The sequence below is a fragment of the Pteropus alecto genome, unplaced genomic scaffold (genome assembly GCF_000325575.1).
Source record: "Pteropus alecto unplaced genomic scaffold, ASM32557v1 scaffold392, whole genome shotgun sequence".
NCBI classification, from domain to species: Eukaryota; Metazoa; Chordata; class Mammalia; order Chiroptera; family Pteropodidae; genus Pteropus; species Pteropus alecto.
In genome coordinates this window covers 896678-923113 of record NW_006431933.1, presented here as the reverse complement: position 1 = coordinate 923113, position 26436 = coordinate 896678, and the positions used below count along the sequence as shown (strand labels likewise).

Below are 26436 nucleotides of genomic sequence, written 5' to 3'. Positions count from 1 at the left end.
CCCCCCGCTTCCCATCCCTTTCCCTCTCCCCCCACCACCTCTCCCTCTCCCTCTCTCACTGTCACTGTCATTCTCTCACTCTCACATAAATTGAAAGTAAAAATATGGAAAAGCACATGCTGGGTAACACTAATTGTAAAAGCACTGTAGTCACTATGTTAATATCAGACAAGATAGACATCAAGACAAGAAATATAGACAAAGAGGGACACTTCATAATGCCATCAAGAAGATATAAAAATGATGAATGTGTACACATCTGCAAGCAGAGCCCCAAAACACATGAAGCAAAAACTGACAGAGTTGAAAAGAGAGAAGTGTAATTTAAAAACAATGGTAGGGACGTCGATACCCATCACTCAATAATTGAAAGAACAACTAGATAAAAAGTAGGCAAGTTTATAGATTTGAACACCATCAACCAACTTAACTGGCATTTATAGAACATTCTACCCAACAATAACAATACAGTAAAATACAATAACATAATAACATTTTGGTTAATGAGAGACTGCATATATGATGGTGGTCTCATAAGATTATAATAGATTATAAAAGTTTGCTTGCAATATTAAAAGAAAAGGCTGGACCCAATCACGATGGTGAATTTACTACTAGCTCTCTCTATGTGGTTTAAATAGATGAGGATGCTAAGCGCACTGTCCATTGGCTATGTGTCCACTGCTCATGGCTGGGGCATGGAGTTGGCGAGGAGCAAGGGGAGTGAGGGGAGTGGGCTGGTGAGGAGGTGAGCCTGGAGGCCCCTATACCTCTCCCCCTACATGTTCATGCCAGCTTCTTCACAGACTTGCACATGCATGCACACTTGTGTGTACAAACTCACTTATCCGTTTCTCTCTCTCTTTCCACCGTTGGTGGAATCAGCTAAATGCTTTTTTCCTTCCTCTTGCTTTTGACCTCACTCTTCCTCTTCCTCTCTCTCTCACTCACTTCCTCCTCTCCCTTTTATTGTTTCTTGTCTCAAGCTTTAACTCTCTGAGTTTCTTTAGATCTCTGCTCTCCTTTTCTCTTACTTCCCTCTCTTCCTCTCTCCCTCCCTCCCTCCTGATGTCTACTTCTCCTCAAATGGCACCTTCCTCCAAAGCCCTCCCGTGTACCCCAAACATGTGTCTGCACATACATGCACACATGAACTTTATCTTTTAGATTATATATTCTATACCTTTTCTATGTTTAGATTCATAAATACTATTGTGTTACAGTTGCCTACAGTATTCAGTACAGGAACATGCTACACAGGTTTGTAGCATAGGAGCAATAGGCTGTACCATACAGCCTAGGTGAGTGGTAGGCTGTACCATCAAGGTATGTGTAAGTGCACTCTCTGATGTTTGCACAATGGCGGAATTGCCTAATGATGAATTTCTCAGAATGTGTCCCCATTGTTAAGTGACGCATCCTTTTTAAGCACATATGGAACATTCTACATAATAGATCATACGCTTAGCCACAAAACAAGTTTAATTAAATTTTAAAAGATTGGAATCACACAGAGAGAATGTTCTCTTACCAAAAAGGGATTAGAGTTGCATTCAACAACAACAAAAGAAATTCAGTAGATGTCCAAATAGTCTTTATAGTTTTATAACATGTATATGTCATCCTTCATAATATATTGTGTAGTCTTGCCTGTTTTTGCTCTTTCTGAGTCGTTTTTGCATTTTTTATGTTTTGAATGGGTAATACATCTACATGGTGCAAATATAAAAGCAAATTTGAAAGAGACACATTGGAAAAGGTACACCTTATCCTCTTCTATTCATTTCTCCTTGGTATTGTAGTAACCACGTTTGTTAGTTGTTTGTACTTCCTGTGCTTCTTTTCTTAAATACAAGCAAATACAAATATATGAGCTAATTTCCACCTTTTTCTGCACAAGGTACTATACCATGTGTCCTGTACTGCACTTTGTATTTTTCATTTAAGTTATCCTAGAGATGTTGCCATATTAGAACAAAGAGGTCTTCATCATTTTCTTCTTTTATAGCTGCAAGGTATTCCATTGTGTGAATGTACCATAATTTACTCCTTTGTTGATGGGCACTAGGGTTGTTTCCAGTTTTACTGTAATCAAACAATACTGCACTGGATAAACTTGAACATCTTATACATGTGTGGTTGGATCTGTGGGATAGATTCCTAGAAGTCGCATTGCTGGATTAAAAGGTAAATGCATTTGTAATTTTGGGTGAGATTGCCAGATAACTTCTCATTAGCAGTTGTACCATTTTTCACTCTCAGCAGCAATGTATAAAAATGCTTGTTTTCCCACAGTCTTACCAACAGGATGTGTTGTCAAACTTGAGAGATTTTTGTCAACTTTAGAGATAAGAACGGTGTCTCAGTGTCGTTTTAATTTGCATTTCTCATATAAGAAATGATGAATATATTTTAAAAACTTTCAGAGCCATTTGTATTTTTTTCTGTGAATTGCCTATTTATATTCTTTGCCAATTTTTTCTATGGACTTGTCTTTTTTCTTAATTATAGGAGCTTTCACATGTTAGGGAGATTACCCCTTTATTTGTAAAAGTTGCAAATATTTTTTTCAGTTTGTCTTTTTTTAACTTTGATTATGTGTTTCCCCCTCTTAGAAATTTGTTGTTGTTATCAAGTAGTTGAAGTTTTCAGGTTTTTTTTTCTTTTAAGATGTTTAGACTTTATCATTAGACAAGTCCTCCCCAAATGTCTACCCAGTTGTACCAGCAGCAGTTCTAAAAAAGTCCACATTGATCCTGCTGATTTGATACACCTTCTCTGTTGCTTACTAAATACCTGTATGTATTTCTGGACTTTATATTCTGGTACATTGGCATGTCTCCATTCATGAATTAATGCCACCAATATTAATATTATGCCAATATTAATACCAAAGTTGAGGCCCTTAGAGTATATAAAATTCTGGTAGGGCTAATACCCACTCATTACCTATTTTCCCCCTGAGTTTTCATAGTTCTTCTTGTCTGTTTATCTTTGCATATGACACTAGAATCAGCTTGTCTAGTTCTTGTCCAAATGCCTATTGGTATTTTTATTGGGATAGCATTGAATTTATGAAAAAATGTGGGAAAATCATTTTTACAATGTTGATTCTTCTTATTCAAGGACCTCCTATGCCTTTTCATTTTTTCAAGACTTGTGTTCTTCACAAGTATTTTTGAGTTTTCCTTTTAACTTTAGTACATTTCTTATTAACCTTATTCCTAGATATTTTGTATTTTTGTTATCCTTATAAGTGAGGCCTTCTTGTCCATTATATCTTTAAACTGTTTTATTGTTCTGGATTTCTTTTAATTTGCTTAGTCACATTATTTTTCATTTCCTTTGCTCTCATTTTAATAGCCCAGGATATTTCCTAAAAATGGTCAATTGCTTTTTACTGTATTTCTGTCTTGTAATCAAGTATCTTGAACATTAATATAAAAAAAATCAAAGTACCGAAAATGGATTAGGGTTTCTAGTGTAATATTGGTATTGGTGGATTTATCATAAGTGCTGGAAGGCAGAGAAGGCTGAACCTAGAGTGTATTTTGATATTGGTTTGATGGGGGCTGGCTGATCATGAACCAAAATTTGAAACCCTGAAAGTTAACAGATTAGTCACATGTATTAGGGATACACTGAATAACTATTTTAGCTAGTTATTTGTTTAATGGCCAGTGTTAAAAATCAATATTTGGCGAAGACTAAACCAAAATATCACCAACTTAGAATGAACATCTGAGTTAAATAAATCTGAAATTCTATTCAGGAATACATAATTATTGCAATTTTATTAAAAATGTTTGAAGTCATATTTTTAAAGTCTAACATTACAAAGTGTAATTTCTCAACACTGCCAGCTGCTAGATTGCATGGGAGTTCCTTAGATTGTATGTGTGTTATACAAAAGAGATAATTAGAAATTAAACGCAACTGTAAAAGTTTGTTTTGTAATGAATGCTAATGCATCAAATAATTCTACAAAGATTAGAATTAAGTTATAATCTAATATCTGTTCTATTGTGTATTGTTACTTAAAATTTTAGATATTTGTTGACTTAACCAGATATATTGTTTTTAAAGTTATTTAGCAATTTCATTCTTTATTCATTCAACAAATAGTCTGTGTACCCTTTTATTCTTTTAAATTTTTAAATTTTTATTTTTTTCAATCACAGTTGACATGCAATATTATATTAGTTTCAGGTGTACATCACAGTGATTAGACATTTATATAACTTATGAAGCGATTACCCCGATAAATCCAGTAACCATTTGTCACCATACATAATTACTATTGACTATATTCCCCATGCTATACTCTACATCTCCATGATGACTTTGTAACTACCAATTTGTACCTCTTAATCTCTTCCCCACTTCACCCAACCCTCCCCACTCCCAACTGGCAACCATCAAAATGTTCTCTGTATTTATGAGTTTGTTTCTGTTTTGTTTGTTTTGTGAGTGAAATCATATAGCATTTGTCTTTACCTGTCTGACGACTTACTGTCTGACTTACTCCACTTAGTACAGTATCCTCTGGGTCCATCCATGTTGTTGCAGATGGCAAGATTTCATTCTTTTTTATGGCTGAGTAATATGCCATTGCATATATATACCACCTCTTCTTTATCCATTCATACATTGGTGGACACTCTGGATGCTTCCATATCTTGGCTACTGTAAATAAGGCTGCAATGAACATATGGATTCACATGTCCCTTAAAAGTAGTGTTTTGGGTTTCTTCAGGTAAATACCCAGAAGTATGATAACTGGGCCCTTCTTTGGCTCTTGTTATAGCCTTTGTTTTAAAGTCTATTTTGTCTGGTTTAAGTATTGCTACCCTAGCTTTGTTTGTTTGTTTCCATTTTCATGAAACATCTTTTTTCATCCCTTTACTTTCAGTCTGTGTGTGCCTTTTGATATGAAGTGAGCCTCTTGTGGGCAGCATATGTAAGAGTCTTGTTTTCTTATCCATTCAGCCACCTTATCTTTTGATTGGAGCATTTAATTATTTTTCATTTGAGGTACTTGTTGATAGATATGTAGTTATTGCCATTTTATTATTTGTATTTTTGATCTTGTTTTCTTTTCTCTTCTGCTTCTTAAAGAAGTCCCTCTAACATTTCCTATAGTATAGGCTTGGTGATGATGAACTCCTTTAGCTTTTTCTTGTCTGGGAAGCTCTTTATCTGTCTTTTGATTCTAAATGATAGGTTGCTGGGTAGAGTAATCTTGTTTTGTCACTTTGAATATTTCATGCCAATCCCTTTTGGCTTGTAAAGTTTCTGTTGAGAAATCGGCTGACAGTCGTATGGGAGCTCCCTTGTAGGTAAACTAACTGCTTTTCTCTTGCTGCTTTTAAGATTCTGTCCGTCTTTAATCTTTGGCATTTTAATAATGATGTGTCTTGGTGTGGACCTCTTTGGTTCATCTTGTTTGGGACTCTCTCTGCTTTCTGAGGTTGTATATCTATTTCCTTCACCAGTTTAGGAAGTTTTCAGTCATTATTTCTTGAAATAGGTTTTCAATTCCTTGCTCTCTCTCTTCTTTTGGTATCCCTATGATGAGAATACTGGTAGACATGATGTCCCAGAGGCCCCTTAAACTATTCTAATTTTTTTTTTGGATTCTTTGTTCTTGTTGCTATTCCGATTGGGTGTTTTCTGCTATCTTATCTTCTAAATAGCTGATTCTGTCCTCTGCTTCATCTAATCTACTATTAATTCCTCCTTAGGTAGTCTTCATTTCAGTTATTTTAGTATTCATTTCTGACTGGTTCTTTTTTATGTTTTCTCTCTCCACTTTTGTGTTTCCTATCTCCTTGTTAAAGTTCTCACTGAATTCCTCTACTTTTCTCCTAAGTTCATTGAGCATTCTTATAACAAGTGTTTTGAACTCTACATCTGGTAGATCTCTTGTCTCCATTTTGTTGAGTTTTTTTTTCTGGAGCTTTGTCCTGTTCTTTCGTTTAGGATATGTTCCTTTGTCTTCCCATTTTGGCTGCCTACTTGTGTTTGTTTCTATGTATTAAGTAGGGCTGCTATGTCTCCAGGTCTTAGTAAAGTGGCCTTATGCAGTAGGTGTGCTGTGGGTCCCAGTGGCACATTCTTCCCTGGTCACCTGAGCCAGATGCTCCAGGTGTGTTACTTGTGTGGGTTATGTGTGCCCTCCTGTTGTAGTTGAACCTTGGTTGCTGTTTTCCCATCAATGGGAGGGATTGGTCCTCGGGCTTTTTGATTGTGATGACTGGCCATGACCAGTGGAGGAGCCGTAGTTCAGGGGCTGACCTTACAGAGCAGGATTTGCTTTATCAGGGTTCTGGTTCCTGCCCTGTTTGCCTTTGGGTGTATCATCCTCAGGTGTGACCCCAGGTGGTGCTCTGGCTCAAACCAAAACCCACCTGGGAGGGCCCCTGCTGCAGACCAAGTTCACTTGCAGCTTGCACCCTGCCTGGGGCCACCTGGTGTGAGCCACCAATCATTCTGCAGATGGTTGCCACCCATGCTGGGCTTAGAAGTTCCTCAGTAGGACAAGCTACAAACCAAGTCCGGCTGCCACTAGTGCTGGGCTTGGGTCTGCTCAGCGAGAGATATGTGGCATGCCAAGGCCAGATGCTGCTTGTTTAGGTTTTGTAAACCTTTGAGAGATTTTAGGAAAGTCTGCAGCATGAGCCGAGACAGGCAGTTTGTGTGGAAAATCCATTGGAAGCGGCTTGGGTAGGACTGCATGTTGGGAGGAATGAAGTCTCAAGGAGTCACCAAGACAGGGTCACCAGTGTTAGCCATGTTGATGGAAACTCAGATATGGTGCCTGCCTGGGTCTGCAAGCTGGGCTGGGGAGGGCTCAATAAAGGAGCAATGCTGTCTTCTTGCACTTCTGTCTGGCAGAAAGCTGCTCCTCCAGCCCTTGCCCTGAAGCCAGACAACACAGTTTTTCCCTGTAGGTTCCAGGCATCTTTTGAGCTGCTGCCCCAGTGCTGGAGCTGGGAGTGAGTGAGTCCGTCATTAAGTCCTTGCACATGCCCCTTAAGAGGAAATTCTGGGACTCTCTCAGCCCTCTGCCTCACTCAGCTACAGTCTCTGCCAGTTTTCACAGCCAGAAGTTGTGGGGACTACGCTTCCTGGCACTGGAACCCTGGGCTGGGGAGTCTAGTGTGAAGCCGGGACCTCTTGTTCTTCTATGGAGGGGGAACCTTCATAGTGAAGATATCTCTCTCAGTTCTCAACTGCCACACACGGGTGTGGGAATAGCCTGTTTTATATCTCCACCCCTCCTACCAGTCTCAAGGCAGCCTCTTCTGTGTGTCACCAGTTGTAGGATTTCTGTTCAGCTAGACTTCAGGTGACTCTCAATGATGGCTATTTTGTAATTTAGTTGTAAATTTTATGTGGTTGTGAGAGAAGGTAAGCACAACATTTTCCTACTCTGCCATCTTGACTGGAAGCCTCTTTTTTATTTCTTAATATATTTCTTTTTTAAATGCCAAGTTTATTGAGGTACGATTTACATATTATAAAATTCATTCCTTTGAAGTAGACAGTTCGATGAGTTTGACATATGTATACACTTGTGCAACTACCACCAAAATCAAGATATAGAACATTTTTGTCCCCCTCAAAAGTCCTCGTTTACCTTTGTTGACCATGCCCATCTCCTACTCCAGCCCTTAGTAACTACTGATCTGTTTTTTTGTCCCTACACTTTTGCCTTTTCTAGAACTTCATACGAATGAAGTCAAACATTAGGTAACCTTTGTGTCCAGCTTTTCTCACTTAGCATAATACTTTTGTGATTCACCCATGTTGTTGTATCAATAGTTTCTTTTTTTTATTGCTGAGCAGTATTCCATTGTATGGATGTATCACAATTTACTTACACATTCACCATTCCTTGAACATTGGGTTGTTTTCAGTTTTGGATATTATAAATAAAGCTGCTGTGAACATGCCTACATGTGTTTGTGTAGGCATGTGTTTTCATTTCTGTTGGATAAATACCCAAGAGTGAGATTTCTGGGTTGAATTGTAAGTATATGTTTAACTTCATAAAAACCTGGCAACTTTTTTCAAAAGGACTGAACATTTTGCATTCCCAGCAACAACATGTAATATTTCCAATTCTTTTACATCCTTACCAACTTTTGTTATTTAGGAATTTTTAATTTTAGACATTCTAGTGCAAAATACTATCTTGTAGTTTTAATTTGGATTTCTATAATGACTAATGATGTGCAGCATCTCTTCTTATGCTTATTTCCAATCCTACAACTTATTTGGTGCTCTGTTCATATTTTTGGCCCATTTTAAGTCTTTTTTTTTTTTTGTCTTATCAAGTTTTGTTTTTTAAAAATATTTTTTTGGTACAAATACATTATCAGATAAGTGGTTTGCAATATTTTCTCCCTGTCTGTTGCTTGTCTTTTAATTTCTGTAATAGTATATTTTGAAGGGTAGAACTTTTAGATTGTGATAAAATCCAATTTATCAGTTTTTTCCTTCGTGCTTTATACCTTTTGTGTCCATCTTAATACATTTTTAATAAGTCAACTGTTTTGTATATAAATTTAACAGTTCTCACAGTCATTAATAAGCATTTTATTCTTACAATAGTAAAGATGAATATGTCACTAAGGAGACTGATAGAATTTTTACATGTAAAACACATAAAATGATCTATACCCTAAGTCACAAATAGACTTAATAACTAATACAAATGGCATGCTTTGTTTATGTCACTCGTGTTGTTATGCTGGTCACATGTGATGACAAGCTATGCTATCACATGGTCACTAACCATTAAGGAGTACCAAAAATCACAATGTGGGAGACATTCAGTTACTTCTGAAGAGCAAAGCTGATTTTTGCCTAAGTAAAACTGGGACATTTCTAATTTATATTAATTGATTTCTTGTGTTTATTTTGGTATTGTCTGTTAATTACAGATTTCTTTCCATAAAGTGACTCAAGTGAGTCCAATCAGGATTTTCACAAAATTAAGTAACATGTTGAATACCTAAGCATTTGTAACTATTTATGGTACAGGGACACAGACCCTACTCTATGGGAACACTTTGTGGAGGGGATAATTAATAGATTAGCTTTATGATCCCTCTGGGGCTGCTTCTTCCTCTTCTGGGAATCTAGAGAGTGGTTTAGATGAGGCTTGTGGTCTTTAACATTTTGAGTGTGTCCTCACTGTCATCCAGACATCGAGACTTTTAAAATTACATAACTTTCCTTTACTGTAGCAGATTAATTGTGACCCAGATTTATTAGTTTCTTAAACACAGCTAATGTTTTGCTGAGTTTGTGTGTGTGTGTGCATGCTCGTGCGTGTGTGTTTAAGAGACTATGCTGGGGTGTCAAGTGGTGGCAAGAGGAAATTAAGAAAAGGTTTCTTCCCCTAATGAGTTGACATGCTGAGTGGAACACAACTGTGTACAGTGCACCAAAAGCCAGGTCAGATCGTGTGGCTGAGGTTAGGGCATGTGGAGATCAACTGTAGAGATAATATAGGAAACATATTCAGGGAACAGATTGTGGGCCTTAATTGCCCTTTTGGAGCTCTGAGGCTTCATTCTATTAAAAAATGGATTGGCATTTGTGAGTGAAGGCTTGGGTTGATTTAGGTCTGCCTGAGAATGACCTTGGTCTCCCATAGTCTGTGTCTTTGGAAACAGTCGAGTGAAGATAATTGGAGGATGTAGTGTCTGCCTCAGTTTTTGTATGAAGCTGCACCTGTCTTGGGGAACTGTGAATTGGTGTGTGTATTATTGACCTGTATGAGGGTGGTATAAAAGATTGGTGGCAAAAGGGCCTGTGGCTTCTCTGTATCAGCAAGACTCACAAACATCTTGGCTCTCACTGTAGCAGTCATACACCACCCGTGTGGGTGAGGGGACAGAAGAAGCTGTGTACTTGAGTGGCTACTGGGCCTTCCATGGAGATGGAGCTTCTGTCCGTGATGTATTTCCTGTCCTGTATCATTCTCTAAAGCTAAGTAAATGTATTAACTGAAAACCTGCTTGGTTCTTGGGAGTCCGATTGCTGGCTTGAACCTATCACTGCAGCTGTGCTGCTGCACTGATGCCTTGGAATGAAAGGTTAGTAGTACAAGCTGTGGAGATGCCTTTAGAGTGGTTGTGTTGGGGATGAGGGGGACCTGAATTGATGTTATAGCAATGAGAAGGGGAGAATAGTGAACAGCTGCACCCATGACAAGCACTGAGATTCCTATTAGCAGTTCAGGCAGATGATATGGGACAGAAGGGAGAATAGAATTCAGCTCTGGTGGGAGGTCTGAATGAGGCCAGGGGCTCTTCCTAGTTGTGTAAACATTTTTATTTTATTATTTTATTTTATTTTAAATTTAATGAACAGAGCCTGACATGTGCCAATCACTATTCTGGACACTTTCTTAATATTGACTCATTTAATTCCTAACAACTCAATACTATTTATAGTTTATTGATGAGAAAATTGAGGCACAAAGAAATGAAGTAAGTTGCCTGAGGTCATCTAGCTTAGCAAAGGGTGAAGCTGAGACTTGAACCCAGGCAGGTGGCTCCAGAATCCCTGCCCTGAACCTTTTCAATTCCTCTAGCTTCTCTTCTACATTCTTCCTCACAGGAAATGAGTGAAATTAATAGGTTTTTGAAATGTCATTGTTGGTGACTGAGTCAGAATGCTTATGTAGGTTACAGCTTCACAGGGTTACGTCATCAAGCAGTTTCCAGAGAGCATGGGATTCCTTACACAGTGCATAGGTGAGGATGGCACCTACCCTTTGGCTTGTACCCCTGTTCTCCTATTAGGAAAGGCCTGTGCTACAGTTGTAGGGCCTCACTGCACATCTGTTGACCCTGTTTGCTACTGAGACAGCCCCTTCCTCAAAATTCTTGGGATCAGAAGGTGTAGTTTCTCCTCTTGGTATCCTTTGCAGGACTTGCAGCTTTGATGCTCCTTCAGTCTCCTGTTTTGCCTCTTTATAAGGAAGTGAATGAGTTTGCTTTGGGAGGAAACCCAGGCAAAGTCTGAGCAATCGGTGTGCACTCGGAGCTTGCTCAGGGGGTCCAGACATTGCTTTGTTGTAATTTTTTGCCTTTTCTTGGAAGAAATCTCATTGCTGAGACATGGGGTTGCCCACCCAGGCCCTTTAGTCATAGCGAAGAAAGGAAATTGTTCCTTTTCCAAAATGAACCTTATAATATATGCATTATTATAATACCTCTTACATCAAATCTACAAGTTATGTGTGGTGGTGATTTATGTGTTATACTCATCTTTCTTTTGCTAGGTGGGTAAAACAAATGTCGCCTTTTCATCATGATTTTTATTCTTTGCTACAAAGCAGTATTTTGTTTCTAGGTCTACATTGTAAACAGCCTGATGTTTTATCACAGCATTCCAGCTTCCTTACACTGCTTGGCTGAGCAGAGGCTTCTGAAATATATTGATCAAGTTGTTGGTATTTTCATTGCCATATTTTGTACCAAATGAAGCAAGACCTGTCTCACTGTGTGACTGAAGCTGTGAGGGATAGTTGTTTCCATGCGGTGGCCTAACATGACAGAGGGTTACCTGCTTACTAAGGAAGAATTTTCTTGAGGTTTCCACTACACCTCTGCTTTGAGCCCACAGCAGAACTTATGTGTGACATCTAGTAAATCATAGCCCCATTGTTATGATGACTCACAGGCACAAAGAAGGAATAACTTTGTCATATAAAGTTTTAGAGCTCTCAAATCACCTATTTAATGTTGTTTTTAATGGTTTCATTGGTATATGTGCCTGTGAAAAGACTTTGTGATCAGTATTCATCTCTTATTTACTTTCTTTAATACTGCAATTCTTAATGTGTAATATGTAAACATCAAAAATGGGGTTGATAAAACTTTTCTCTTACCTCACTGAAGTTTAGATTTTATAAATAATCTTAGAATAATTCAAGTAACTCTGGTTTGAGGAGGAAACAGTTCTCGTACATGAAAAACTCTCTATTACTCTTTATTGTGCCCCATTTTTCTGGAAATAACTCTTTTAGCTAGATTAACAAATATTGTCACAGAAACTGTGTGTTTTTAAAGCCATAGATCACTGTATTTATATTCACAAAAGCTATTAGGAAGACTTAAACAGATGTTTAAACATTAAGGCAATGATAATTCTAAAACATAATGAAACTCTTAAGGCTTTATGTTTATTTGGAAACCCATATTCATAGGCTACTTATGTGTGGAACACCTTTGCATTTTGGGAAAAGTAAAATTAAGGCCATTGTTGTCCCTACTATCCAGACTCCCCCCACCCCACCCCAAATAAAAAACCAGAGGCAAATTTTTCTTAAACACAGGATCATCAAAATAGATTTTGGGTTTATCAATGCTTAGATTAGAATAGGAAACCCATATTTATTCTAGTCGTTGTGCAATTAGTAGTTCAAACCACGAAGTTATATGTTGATTGAAGATGTGGAAAGCGAAATGAAAAAATGCCTCTTGCTGGTGAATATCACCAACTGCCTTCATTAACTGCATTTACCACAACACATGATCATCTCTTCTTTTTCTTTACTTATTTACAGGCTACTCTTCTCTACCTGCACTAGACTATAAGGTCCATAAATGCAAGACCCTTGATTGCTTTGTTCATAATTGTTCAAAGATTGGTTACATAAGAGCCTTCATAGTGTTTGGTTTGGTGGTGGATTGTGGAGGGGAGGGTCTTGTCGTAGTCCCGGGCCTTTACTTCAAAAGCCAGGCTGTGTTGTGATAATTATAATAATTTAAAACTGTGCGGCATCTGAAGATGACTCTACAGGAAATGAATTTTGAAGCAAACATTTATTTCTTGGAAGCTTAATAGATGAATTTTAAAAAAGAGAATCGTTTGCTCCTAGATTTGGAAGCCAGAAAAATCAGAGACTGAGGGGTGTACTGTTTCCTTCAGTCTCTAATTCTTTTGGAGCTCTGATTTCTGTCCAGGGTAACATGATCAAGGGGAATTATTTGCATCCTTGAAAATTCCCCTCTTCTCCTGGATGATTAGATTGGTAAAGTGAAGACACATCTTCTGTATTCTCTACCATTCTGGGGAATTATTAATAAAGTCTCTTTCTGGCAATTCTCATTAATGACTTAATTTTAGAAGTGAAAAGAGCCTTATCTATTAGAGCAGTTGAATCTAAGCAGAATATTATATTAAACTCTATGAAGAATAAAAAATTGTTTCCTGGAATTTTATAAGACCAACTCAAAGTTAAATCAACTTGTATCTTCAAATAGGATTACAAAGATAATCAACATGGAAAAAATATTTTAAAACCATTATCATTCACATAACAAATCATAAGGGCAATGCAAATCAAAACCACAATGAAATATTGTGTCAGAATGGCTATTAGCAAAAAGACAAGAAATAAGTGTTGGTGAGGATGTAGACAAAAGGGAAACCTTGTACATTGTTGGTGGGAATGTAAACTGGTACAGCTACTATGTAAAACAATATGGAAGTTCTCAGAAAATTAAAAATAGGACTACCATTTGATCCAGCAATTTTGCTTCTGGATGTTTATCCAAAGAAAACAATAACACTATTTCCAAAAGATATATGTACTGCTCTGTTTACTGAAGCATTATTTACAATAACCAAAATATGAAAACAACCATTGATAGATGAATGAATAAAGAAGGGGTACATATATATAATGTAATGTTATATATGTACACACACATATATATAATGTATATATATATACGTATACATACATATATATGTATGTATGTATGTGTGTGTGTATATATATACACAGAAGATTTGAACCAGAGTAGTAAGTTGAATTAGGGATGAGCAAGAAGAATGCTTGCAAAGTAGGGTTGGCAGGACTGGGAAAGGACAGGATGTGGGGGTGATGCGAGGTGCTACTCAGTGGTACTACGTTTTTGTGCTTGAATTAAGCAATTGCTTAAGTGCTTTCTGAAGAAAATCTTGTTTGTGATTTTATAATCTCTCTTGAGCAGGCAAGAATATACAAATCAAGATCTTTGATATTTAAATAACAAATATCTTTACAGCTGACATACCTGAAAACTAGCTTATAGAGTGTTTAACCCATTTCCTGTTTAGAAAAAAAAGTGCAGCTCGCTGCCAGTGTTAATTTTACATAAACATGCTCTTTGAGGCTGAAGCAAACCTGACTGGTTTTCCAGATGAAAATAAAATATAACAACTGTTCTTGGAGTTATTTCTAAGTAGAACTTGTCTCTAACCCTAACGTAACAGAAATGTATACATAAATCAGAATCATCAAATGAATCTTCGGCTAACAATAATTCAAGAAAGATGTTAACATCATGTGTAGGAATGCTACATTTTCTAGGATTTGACATTTTCAGTGATTGAGAATTACTATATTTTGTAAATAGAAATACCATTACTAAAAACAGAATGCTCTAAGTAGAACGTCATTTGTTTCCAAAGACTGCTGATATACTAGAGTGATACGAAAATAAAAAAGTGAGTTATTTTGTGGCAGACTTTGGAGTTGAGGTTAGGACTGTAATTCACCAGTTATCTCAAAGTAAACGCTGCAGCCCTAAGCGCTGCCAGTGAGTATTCTCAGGGCAAATGGGAAATGGGTTAAATTACCAGCTATTGAAGTCCTTTAATAATGACCCTTAGTCATGTTGGTCATTCATCTGGCTCCTGTCAGAAGCCTGATAGAAGTATTGGTATTTGAAAAAGAAATGTTCTTAAAGAATATATTACTTATTAATTCTTCGGGAAAAAAACCAAACAAACAATTTCAGTCAAAAACATCAGGAAATGACAGATTGACCATATATTCTACCCCCAGAATTAGAACCACACTAACATTATGTCTTTAGTTTTCTCTGAGGGCTACTTATATGTGGAATGGCTTGGCATTTTGAAGAAAAATGTTAAGATTATTGTTGATCCAAGTGTTGATCCCAATTTCCACACACACACACAAAAACCCTAAGACATTATTTTTAGATCACAGGACCAACAAAATAAGATTTTGATTAATCAAGCCTTAGGCTGGAACAGGACACTCATATTTAATCTAGTGTTTTCCATTTTGCTTTTGTCAGCCAAAAGCACAGTTTTAAGGTTATTTTCTATGATTTTCTTTAGATGACTTTTTTTGTTGTTGATCATGCCTTTTCTTTTGTCCTTTTCTTTATTGTGTTCATTGATATTCTAAGTGGACTTATGTTTTTACTTTAACTCATTTTAATCAGTTAGATATTTAAAGTATGTTTCTAAGGAGAATGAAGATTTTGGATGACCCTATGCCAGTATTTATTAGGATATTCAAGAAGAGGACTGCTTAGACTTCCTTGAACAGCATTTTTTAAAAATGACTTTAAAGTAACACTTTATTACCCCCAAATAATAGAATTTAACAAAAATATTAGGGCAATTTTTGTGGTATGAAGTGGGATTTCTATTCACTTGACCCCTTGTATAATTAATGTTTAAAACATATATATCCATTTATAAGACTTGGAGCACCATTTGAGTATAACGAGCACCAGAGATATAGACTGCAGTTGCAACTTTGCTTTTTATGACATAGCTCCTGTCTGCAATGCTCAAGAATGTGATACCCCCCTTCCCAATTATTTCATTATTTCTTTGAGAAAATGCAATTAGATTATTCTGATAACTGCATTTTGGCATAACTCATGTGACCAGAAGTCCAAGATGAAGGAGCAGGCCTAAGGTTTTTGTTTTGATTTGTCCTGGGCAGCCCTTATCCTTTTAGTCAGACTTCTGGCTTTATCTGGAAGCCAGCTGACTTCAGAACAAGGTGGTTCCCCTTTCACAAAACAGCAAGGAATTGAAATCAAACAGAAAAAAAGAAAAAATAAATTAAGACTAAATTATGATCAAAATAGCTCCATATAGGGTTTTAAGCTCCACTTGGGAATTATTTGCACATTGATTATGAGAATCATCTCTTTCTGTTTGGGTGTGAATCGATTAGACCTCCAGTTTGCTGCTGCTGCTGGATATTTTGAACCAGGAGAGTTAATGCCTTTACAATAGGTAGGCTTAAATTCCACGCAGTTGTATATTTTGTGATTTTTTTGATGAGTCAGTGGGGAGTTTTAAAGCATATTTGGGCAACGTAATTACTTCCCCTCCTCTGTGCTTTTTTAGCACTTGCCTCTACTGCAGCACCCCTGCTCTGTGGTAGAGCTTCTTATCTTACTGAGTAGGATCCTGCCTTAGTCATCTCAGGGCTCTCAGCATCTAGTAGCTGAGTAATACAGGCAACAGAGAGTCTTTTTTTGGTTGGTTTTCATTTGTTATAAGCTTAGATACTCTAAAAATAAGCATATCTTTACCAAATGTTACTGAAAGGCAGAGCCCTCTAATGCCCTGCAGACGTTCACTTCACCAGTTAGCCACTTGAACATGTATTGTGCATTCAGTTCTATACATTTGAACACTGTTTTAGGAGTCAGAATATTGGGTCTTTGTCACTGCTTCACTCTTCAGTAACTATACTTGAGCAGACCACTTACTATCTCTAGATTCCAGCATCTTGACTTACAAAAGAAGAGTAATATGTGCACTGCCTATCTCAGAGAACTTTTGCCAGGAAGAAAATTAAGTATAATTTTACACATAATAATGTATGTAAAGTGTAAAGTCTTCTCAAGACTATATGTAACATTTGTCATTCTTAACTAACCAAGGATGGTGGCACCTTCACAAAAATCTGATTAGATCCAGAATTTAACCTTATATCACTGGACTCATATTTTAATTTTAGGAGAAATGAATAATTACATAGTTATTAACAATATTGTGACCATTTCCAGGAGTTAACTGCACTTGAGCCGTTTCAGAGAAAAAACTTCTCACTCAGGTTGTTTTTTTTTGTTGTTGTTGCTGTTATTATTGTATCCTCACATGGCAGAAGGGGCTAGGGATCTCTCTGGAATCTCTTTTATAAAGCACTAATCTGATTCATCAGGGTTCCATTTTTATGACTTAAGTACCTTCCAAAGGCCCTATCTCCTATACCATCAGCTTTGGCAGTTAGGATTTCAACATATGAATTTGCGGGGGGTACATAAACATTCAGACCATAGAAATCAATATTTTAAAATCTAACAGCAATTTTTTTCAGTGTTCTTTCTTCCATTGACTATATATACTGGTTTCTCCTTTCCTCCTTGAAACCAGCTTTTTATCATTCTGCTTGTTCCCCAATTAATCAGTTAAATATATTTGAAATTTTTCACTATTTATTTTTATGAGAATTTTGTTTTTAATGCTTCGAAATTCATACTTTGACAAAAATGAGAACCTAGAAATAATATATACTGTGGTTAATCTCTGCCCATCCCCCAAATAAATTTAGTCCATAATGGACCTGGAATAATATACAACTCAGCTTTAGGAAGTTAGACTGTTGTTAATGACAGCAATTTTAAGATAATATTAAAGAATTGTATCTTAATTGACTTTTTGGTAAAAGGTAGGTTTGATTAGAGGATAAGAAAGTAGATTAAACCTGGGAATATAATCCAAGTGAAAAGAAATTTTGTGAAGGTACAATGGTGGAGTAATTGCATCTAGGACAATGTTTGATATATATAGTAGATGCTCAATTAATAATTTACTTGATGAATGAATATCTTTCAACAAATTTATCTTCCAGTTTGGCAGTTCTCTCTTCTACTGTCTAGTATGCTGTTGAATTTGAAATGAAATAAAATTCTAAGATCATGTTTTTCTGTTCTACAGTTTTATTGGTTCTTTCTAAAATCACAAACTTCCACCCCAAATTACTCTCCTTGACCCTTTCTCTGCATTATTTTGCCATAGCACTTACCATGGTCTTTATATGTGTAATTTACTTATTTCGTTTCTTGTATTTCTCCACCTACTAGAATGTAAAGAAGTTCCATGAGAGCAGGAATATCTTTTTTTTTTTGGCATTGTAATATTTTTAATAATAATTTTTGTTTATTTATTATGGTGACATTGATTAACAAAATCCAATAAGTTTCAAGTGTACAATTCGACAGTAGGTCATATATATGTGTGTGTATATATTTATATTGCATTGTGTGTTCACTGCTCACAGTTAGATTTCTGGAGAGCATGAATTTCTACTTGTTTTGTTCACTGATATATATCCCTAAAGACAAGACCAGCCTGGGATATAGTAAGAGCTCAAAAAACATTTGTTGAACAAATGTGTGGTCTATAAGTGTGAAGGCAATGATGAAACCTGTCAGATCAGATTGAGGAGGGAGGTCCTTGTAGAGCATATTATGAAATAAGATTGGGGGCATTCATTATGTCAAGATTATAGAGAGAGTAGCCTATGTTGAGGGGCGTTTTAGGAGTTCAGTACAATAGGCACATGCCTTATTTATAAAGCTAAGCAAAATTTTACCTTGTCATCTAGAAGGCATCAAGAAATAGCAGAAAGAACCCTGGCTTTAGAATTGAACTATATGACTTCGAATCCTAGTTGTACAAATTATGTGACTAGACTAGTTTTGTGACATTGGGCAAGTCATTTACTCTTGAAGATCTAGCTTTCTTAGCTATAGTGTTAATGATCCCTATCTCATAAAGTTACTGTGAAAATTAAGAGATAATATTGTAAGTAAAACTCTTAGTACAAAGTGGGTATTCAATAAGTATCCCTTGTCCTGAACTGATTGATTTGAAACTATCTTTTAACATACTAAAATGTACTTTTTCTTTTTGGGGCAAATTACTGAGAATGATAATAGTAAGTATACAATATTGGGGTAGTGTTCATAACTGTAATTTAGAAAAATACTGAATACAAGTATAAACGAAAAGGAAAATACTATATTTGGATGTTTTACAGTCATGAAAAAAAACTCCACAGAAATAACCAGTATCTTTTCACTTCTCCAAAATGGTTTAAAACCTTTAGGTAATTACAGGAAGAGGAAAGTCCCCTAATTATACCAGAGTCACTAATAATATGACCTCCAAAAGTACCAAACCTAAGAGAAGCCACCAGGCTCTGGGGGAGAATTGGCCTTTCTTAAGTAGTCAAGTCTTTATGGATGTTTTCTTCTGGGTAGGAATCCCACATTGATATGAACCTGGAACATTAACCTGACCTTCTGCAGAAAAACATTTTACTGTTAAGTCTTATGCTTGTTAAGGATCAACCAAGGAAACATTCTACTGAAGATTCCTTGTGTTTTATCCATACAACTGTCTGCTAAAGATGTTATCCTTTCTTGCTAATTAAGCCTTGGATAAGGGCTCATGTGACAGATTTGTTTTAGAATTAGGATTAAGCAAACATTTACTTCTCTTAACTGGTTTACTTCCTTTTATCAGATGATGTAAATCAAATGGAACACAATGTTTCCTTTTTGTTTCAGTTGTCATGAAACCCAGAATACCATGTGGTGCTTGACTACAGTAACAGAAAGTCAAGAAGGACCGTTTAATTCCTCTTCTATATCATTCAGTATTATCAGTTTCTATTTTAATTGGCTTGCTGTAGGGTACCGTAAAGGCTTTATAAAACAACAAGACTGTACCTGAGACAGATCTATATAGTTTAATATTTACTAATTTCACATTTCCAAACACTTTGTAAATATAGTGTGTTTAAAAGATTCAGACATTTATCTAGCAGTGAGGGAATGGTTTAGTAAATGTGGTGTATAAATGCACCACATTTAAAATTTAGGTCCAAAATACTAAAGCAAATTTGTCATATGAGCCCTCATAAGATATACAACATACAACTGAACAGTTCATAAGTTCATAAACATGGATGAACTTATATGTTTCGAACACGAGTAACTCTCAAAAATATAACATTGAATGAAAAAAGGGAGCTGCAGCAAAATTCATCCAGTAAATATGGAGGAAAATGCCACTTGTCCCCCAGTATCTGCTTTCTATTTCTTCAATGGTAATGAAATTTTAGTAGGAAAATGGTTTCCTAGAAAGAAGGCTTTCTTTTCTAGACTTTCTTGCAGCCAGATACATCCATGTGACCAGATCCTGACCAGCGGAGTATGAGTGGAAGGAAATAGTATGTGCAGTTTAGAGACCGTTCCCATAAAGGAGACAAGAGAGCCTATCCTTGACTGGTTCTCAATTTTCTCTCCCTGAAATGTGGGTCTGATGGTGAGGTCAACACCCTGTGGATGGTAGAGCAGTAAGACACGGGGCCAACATTTCGTCTGTCACAGGAATATTTATGCTCTGACTTTGACAGGAGAGAAATAGAAACTCCTCTCTTGTTTAAGCTACTGTTATTTTGGTCTTTGTTCCAACAGCTGTACCTGTTTCCTAATTCTATATGATACTCTTTATATAAGTTTAAAGAAGCAAAAGAATATTATATTTTTATGGATTTGTATATTTAGTAAACCTTGGACTGGATATAGACTAAAATGAATGATGGTTGCCTTAGAGGCAGAAGGGAGGGAATGGGACTGGCAGGGAGAGAATACAGCCTGCTCTCTCTATATACACTAAGCCATAAGAGCTTCTTTCTTCTGTGTGTATTGCTCAGTCAGCCACATCCGAGTAGGACAGTTAATTCAGTAATGAATGATGAAGAGTCTGCATGTTTGAGATTTTTGTGATTACTTTATGCCAAGCTATTTCTGATTGCTTTTAACAATGACTTTTACCCCTGTTTGAAGTTACTGGATTAGCAGAAAATATTGGTATTATCCAGTCACCCTTACAACAGATATGGAGGACACAGCCATAGTTGTCATTATAGGAGTAAGCTGTGAAATAGAACTAGGAAAACAAACGCTTTTGCAGTTTGATGCTAAGGCCTGTGGCACAGATGTTGCCAGAAGGCTGGCAGGCTGCAAGAGGCCACACAGGTAGCACATATCTTGACCCAGACTCTAGACAATGACATTGCCAGCCCATAAGCTGAAATTGTCAGCAACCTGGGTGACTCTTTCAGGGCTAGGCTCATGTTAATCAGGCTCAGAGAACCCAAACATAAACCAGAGTGCCAGTTTATTCACTTAGGATGAGAGAGTTGACTGTTAAGCCTAGCAGAATGTATGTTTAGGCAGAGCAGAGCATTTTCTCTGGGTAGACAAGCAGCATGGAATCCTGGGTTATTATAAAAAGGTTGCTTAGAGAGGTCAGAATAAGAACAGAGGCAATTGGTTATGATGTGCTCCTGTAGGGACTGGAAAAAGCTGATGGGTCCACCTCCTTGGTAGGAGTAGCCTTGTCCCATCCCCACTGTTGGCCCAGGTAAGCCACTCTGTCCTTTCTATCAGCCAGTGGCTGCATGGATGGTCTCACTATCTGACTTTTGGAGGTTTGCTTTTTTTCCCTCTTTCTCACAGTATTTTTCCAAACTGGATGCCACACAATTGACTGGATTTCCCCCAAATGAATCTCAGGTGCATTCCAGGTGGGTCATCTTATAGTTTAGGGATTCCCAGGCTCTTTAAGGCTAATCTCCTGGTTTACCCCCACAACTTGGCAATTACATCCAATGTATGGCAATTTTGCTGGCTAACTCTGAAGAAAACTTTCATTCTCTTACCCTTAAATCTATGGGGGCCCTTATTTCCCCCCTATTCCAAGTGCATTCCATGATACTTTTAGTATTTTTGAATGAGGTTCTTCCTATCACATAGGAGGTTTTTCTGTCTGCCAGTCATCCCTGCTTTCACACAGCTTGTTTAAACCGAAGATGCCTAAGGGCCAGTCCTTGTTCCAATAGCTTTCTTTTACTCTCTGATCTGTGACTTCAGATATTGTATTTGTGTAGCTGGATTACAGGTCTTTATATTCAGTCCTCTATATAATTCCTACAATATAATCCTGAAACGCAGTACTTTCGAAAATTATTTTTTGGTAAGATAATACATACCACAGTACAGAATTCAAAAGTTCCAGAAGAAGACAACTGAAAAATAGGCTTCCCTTTGTCCCTGGACAGAAATGTCTCCCATTCTCTTCCTTGGAAGCAAATGTTATCATCATTTGGGCCATTTTTCCCTGAAGGTGCCGTACTCTGAAGTCAGTGTACGTGATGACATAGTTAGCACCTTCCATTTTTAATACCAGCTTTCCCACTGGACATTCTCACTTCCATATATGGTATCCACATCTTACCAACCACTTAAACTCAAAGCCTTGGTGTTTTCTTTTACTTCTCTTTGTCCTTTTGCCTCATTCATATCTTCTTAATCACCATATTCTATGGACTTATTCACGGTGTGTTTTGCAGCAGACCTTTTCTTTCTGTTACACTAGACTGCTATCAGCACCCTGCTAGATGGTGAGATGGTATCCCTGCCCACACAGCATTTGACTGCCTGATGACTCCCCTGAGAACTATGAGTGCCTACTGTGTAATGCAACTAGAAGGATGGTCGATGGATTCTCTAGCCAATGCTTTTTTTCTTTTCCACAATTCACTTTCAATTGGATTTTGGACTCTCATGGGACAGTAATCACTGTGCACCATATGTGGTAAATCCCTTTTAGTGCGTATACAGTCTTATATACAGAGTGGGTTATCAATATATATTTATCAAATGATGAAATGAACACAGTTTTTTTTTGGTACAGTAATTAAGATGTGGATGTTTTTTAAAGACATGGAAAAAAGTAACTGGTGGAAAATATAATGGCAAGAAGATGAGCAGATAACCTCCTGTATTTATAATGGTTTATCACCTTTTCTATTCATCAAAACCTTCTTTTTCCTCTCTAATTCTGTACCACCATTTTACTCTAGGACCTTACACAACACTACCTGTGTTCCTTCCCTCCTTTATTTTTCTACTTAGTACTTATGAAGTACTATGCAATTAACTTATCTTGTTTTTAAAACATTCTTTCCCTTACTAGAATGTAAACCCTACAAGAGCAGGATTTTTGTCACTCTGTTGACTGCTGTATTCCCAGCGCCTGGCATATGGTAAACTGCTCAATAAATATTTGTTGAAAGTATAACCTGGTGGGGTATCAGTTGTGTGTGTTGTCATTAAATTGATTACTCTCACTAATCTTAGATTACTACTCTTTGTTCTGTTCAATGTCACTTAGTATCTATCAGTTCTTTGAGGCCAGGGGGACATTTTTCATCTCTCTGCAAACAAAAACTATAGTTTGGGACTAAGTGACTGAGGGGCATGTAGAAGGAAATAGACAACATAGTCAGTGACACTGGAAAGGACATCTTGGGCTCTGCTCTCCAGTGGCTGGAATACTCTCCAAACATTCTCCACTTGTATTTTACTAACCTGTTTTGAATACTTTTAATAAAGGTGATTTATATTGCTATTTGTTATTCTTAACAGAAAGTATGTCCTTTTTCGTGGCTTAATTTCTCCACCTTTCATGGTTAATAGTATCTGTTTGGACTCCTTTGCTTAGGTGCTGTCACTCTGTTATAAAGAAGGAGACCAGTTGGTTGGGTTTTAATTTGAGCTTTAAATACAATAGTTAGGTGATGCCCTAAGGGAGGGACTTCTATGAGGGTGCCAGGGAGGCGGGAGGTCTCTTGGGAGTATTGGCTGTGGAGAGGAGTAGGCTGCACCCAAGATGGCCTGCAGGCATCTGCATTAAACAAAACCACCCACATGTATTTCAGGAGCCTGGGAAGTTCAAGATCAAGGCACCAGCAGATTTGGTATCTGGATCTCAGAGTCGTCTAAAACTGGAGCTTTTTTTTATCACACCATCCAGCTAACACCAACTCAATAGAGATGTAGTTATTCACTTTTAAATTCAGCAAATTAGGAGAGTGACATCAGAAGCATGGCAGAGTGAAAGATGTCCCCAGATCTCTTCCCTTGAAACAACAAGCTGAACATCTAAAACTCAACAAAAACAAACTGCACGCTGAGACGTCTAAGCGTGGGATCTGCGCATAAGAGCTTCTTACTGGAAAATAAGCAGAATACACTTCTATTAATGCCAGCGTCAAGAAATAGTCCATTAAATACCATGAACAACCAAGGTGACAAGGCATCTCAGAAAGAAAGAGAAAAATCTCCAGAAAATAGCTATGTTCATTTCCATTAATGCCCAGGTGGAGAAATAGTCCATTATACACCATGAACAGCCAAGTGTCAAGACATTTCAGAAAGAAAGATAATAATCACTGGAAAATAAGCTTATGGACATAGAAATATGCAACTTAAATAACAGAGAATTTAGGATGGTACTTTTGAAAAAACTCAGTGAGATCTGAAATGAGTCATATCAACAATTTCAGGAATTGAAATAACAACTAGATGAGCAGAATGAGTTCTTTAGCAAGGAGATTGAAACCCTCAAAAAGAACCGAATAGACCTTCTGGAGATAAAGAGCACACTGCAAAAGCTGAAAAATGAAATAACAACCTTGGGAAATGGAGTCAACCAAATGGAGGAAAAGATCAGTGATATCGAAGACAGAGATCTAGAAATAAATCAGAAGAAAGAAGAGAGAAACCGAGGAATGAAAAATAATGAAAGAGAAATATAAGAACTAGCTGATACCATCAGGAGAGGAAACATAAGAATAATGGGAATTCTCGAAGGAGAGGAAAAGTAGCAGGGACTAGAAAGCATTTTCAGACAAATAAATGACGAGAATTTCCCAAATCTAAGGAATGAGCTGGAGCTTAGAATTCAAGAAGTCAATAGAACACCCAATTATCTCAACCCAAAAAGACCTTCACCAAGACACATTGTATTAAAATCAATGACTAAGAAAGAATTCTCACAGCAACCAGGGAAAAGAAGATGGTAACCTATAAAGGAAAACCTATTAGATTATCGTCAGACTTCTCAGCACAAACCTTGCAAGCCAGAAAGAGTGGAATCAAATATTCAAATTATTAAATGAAGGGAATTACCAGCCAAGAATAATGTATCCAGCAGAGGTCTCCTTTAGATATGAAGAGGAATAAAAACGTTTCCAGACATACAGAAATAGAGGGAATTCTCCACTATGCGGCCTGCATTACAGGAAATACTGAAAGGGGTCACCTAAAACAAAAGGACCAAAAAAGGTACATAACTATGAGTAAAGTGACTAGCAGGCAGATAGAAGCAGAGGAGTGTAACCCTTACTAAGAACAGGGCATTATAAGCTTAAACAATAAGAAGAGATTTTCTATAGCAAGATAGTAATGAACATTCAGCATATATAAGGACAAATTGAGACAACAATGACTGAAAAGGGGAGGATTCAAAGATCCAAATTCACAAAGGGGAATGGAGATAAGGCACATGCAGAAGAAAATGGACAACTATGTATATATAAATACCCTTTACATATTCATAATGGTAACCAAATGCCAAAGATTCAGAACTGAAGTATATAACATAAAACAAGAAGGACCAGAGGGAAAACCCACAAAACCCAGCCAAAATTAAAACGAACAAACAAACAAACAAACAAAACCAGACATACAAGGACAAGGAAGCAATAGAAACACCGAGCTACCAGAAAGCAAGAGATAAAATGGCTATAAGAAGACCTCATGTTTCAATAATCACCCTAAATGTAAATAGACTGAACTCACCAATAAAAAGCCCCAGAGTTGCGGATTGGCTCAAAAAACAAAACCCAATCATATGCTGCTGCCAGGAGACACATCTCAGTTCCAAAGACAAATATAGTGAAAGTGTGGAAAATGATATTTCAAGCAAATGGCATTCAGAGAAAAGCGGGAGTAGCGGTACTAATATCGGACGAAATAGACTTCAAAATAAAAAAGGTAAAGAAAGATACTGAGAGACACTTCGTAATGATAAAGGGAATCATGCACCAAGAAGACATAACACTTATTAATATCTATGCTCCCAATCAGGGAGTCTCGAAATATGTAAAGCATTTACTAACAGAACTAAATGGAGAATCAGATCAAAACGCTATCATAGTAGGAGATCTGAATACTCCACTGTTGGATATAGATAGATTATTCAAACAAAAAATCAATAAGGAAATAACATCCTTAAATGACACATTAGACCAACTGGACATTTAGAGCTTTTCATCTCAAAACAGCTGCTTATACATTCTTCTCTAGTGTACATGGAACATTCTCGAGGATTGACCACATAGTGGGACACAGAGATAGCCTCAACAAATATAAGAAGGTTGAAATCCTACCAACCATATTCTCTAATCATAATGCTTGGAAGTTAGAAATCAACTGTAACAAGAAATCGGAAAGAACCACGGATAAATGGAGATTAAAAAACATGCTACTGATGAATAACTGGAACAGGGAAGAAATAAAATGAGAGATCAAGAGATACATAGAAATGAATGATAATGATAGTACAACGTATCAAAACTTTGGGACACGGCAAAAGCGGTCATAAGAGGAAAGTTCATGTCATTACAGGCCTACCTCCAAAAATAAAACGAGCCCA

General features: G+C 36.9%; 1 protein-coding gene across 4 annotated transcripts in view; it reads left to right on the top strand.

The window, feature by feature from the left end:
* Window positions 1–26436, top strand: part of SLC9A7 (solute carrier family 9 member A7) — a 146030-nt gene that overhangs the window by 26339 nt on the left and 93255 nt on the right. The window lies entirely within an intron of this gene.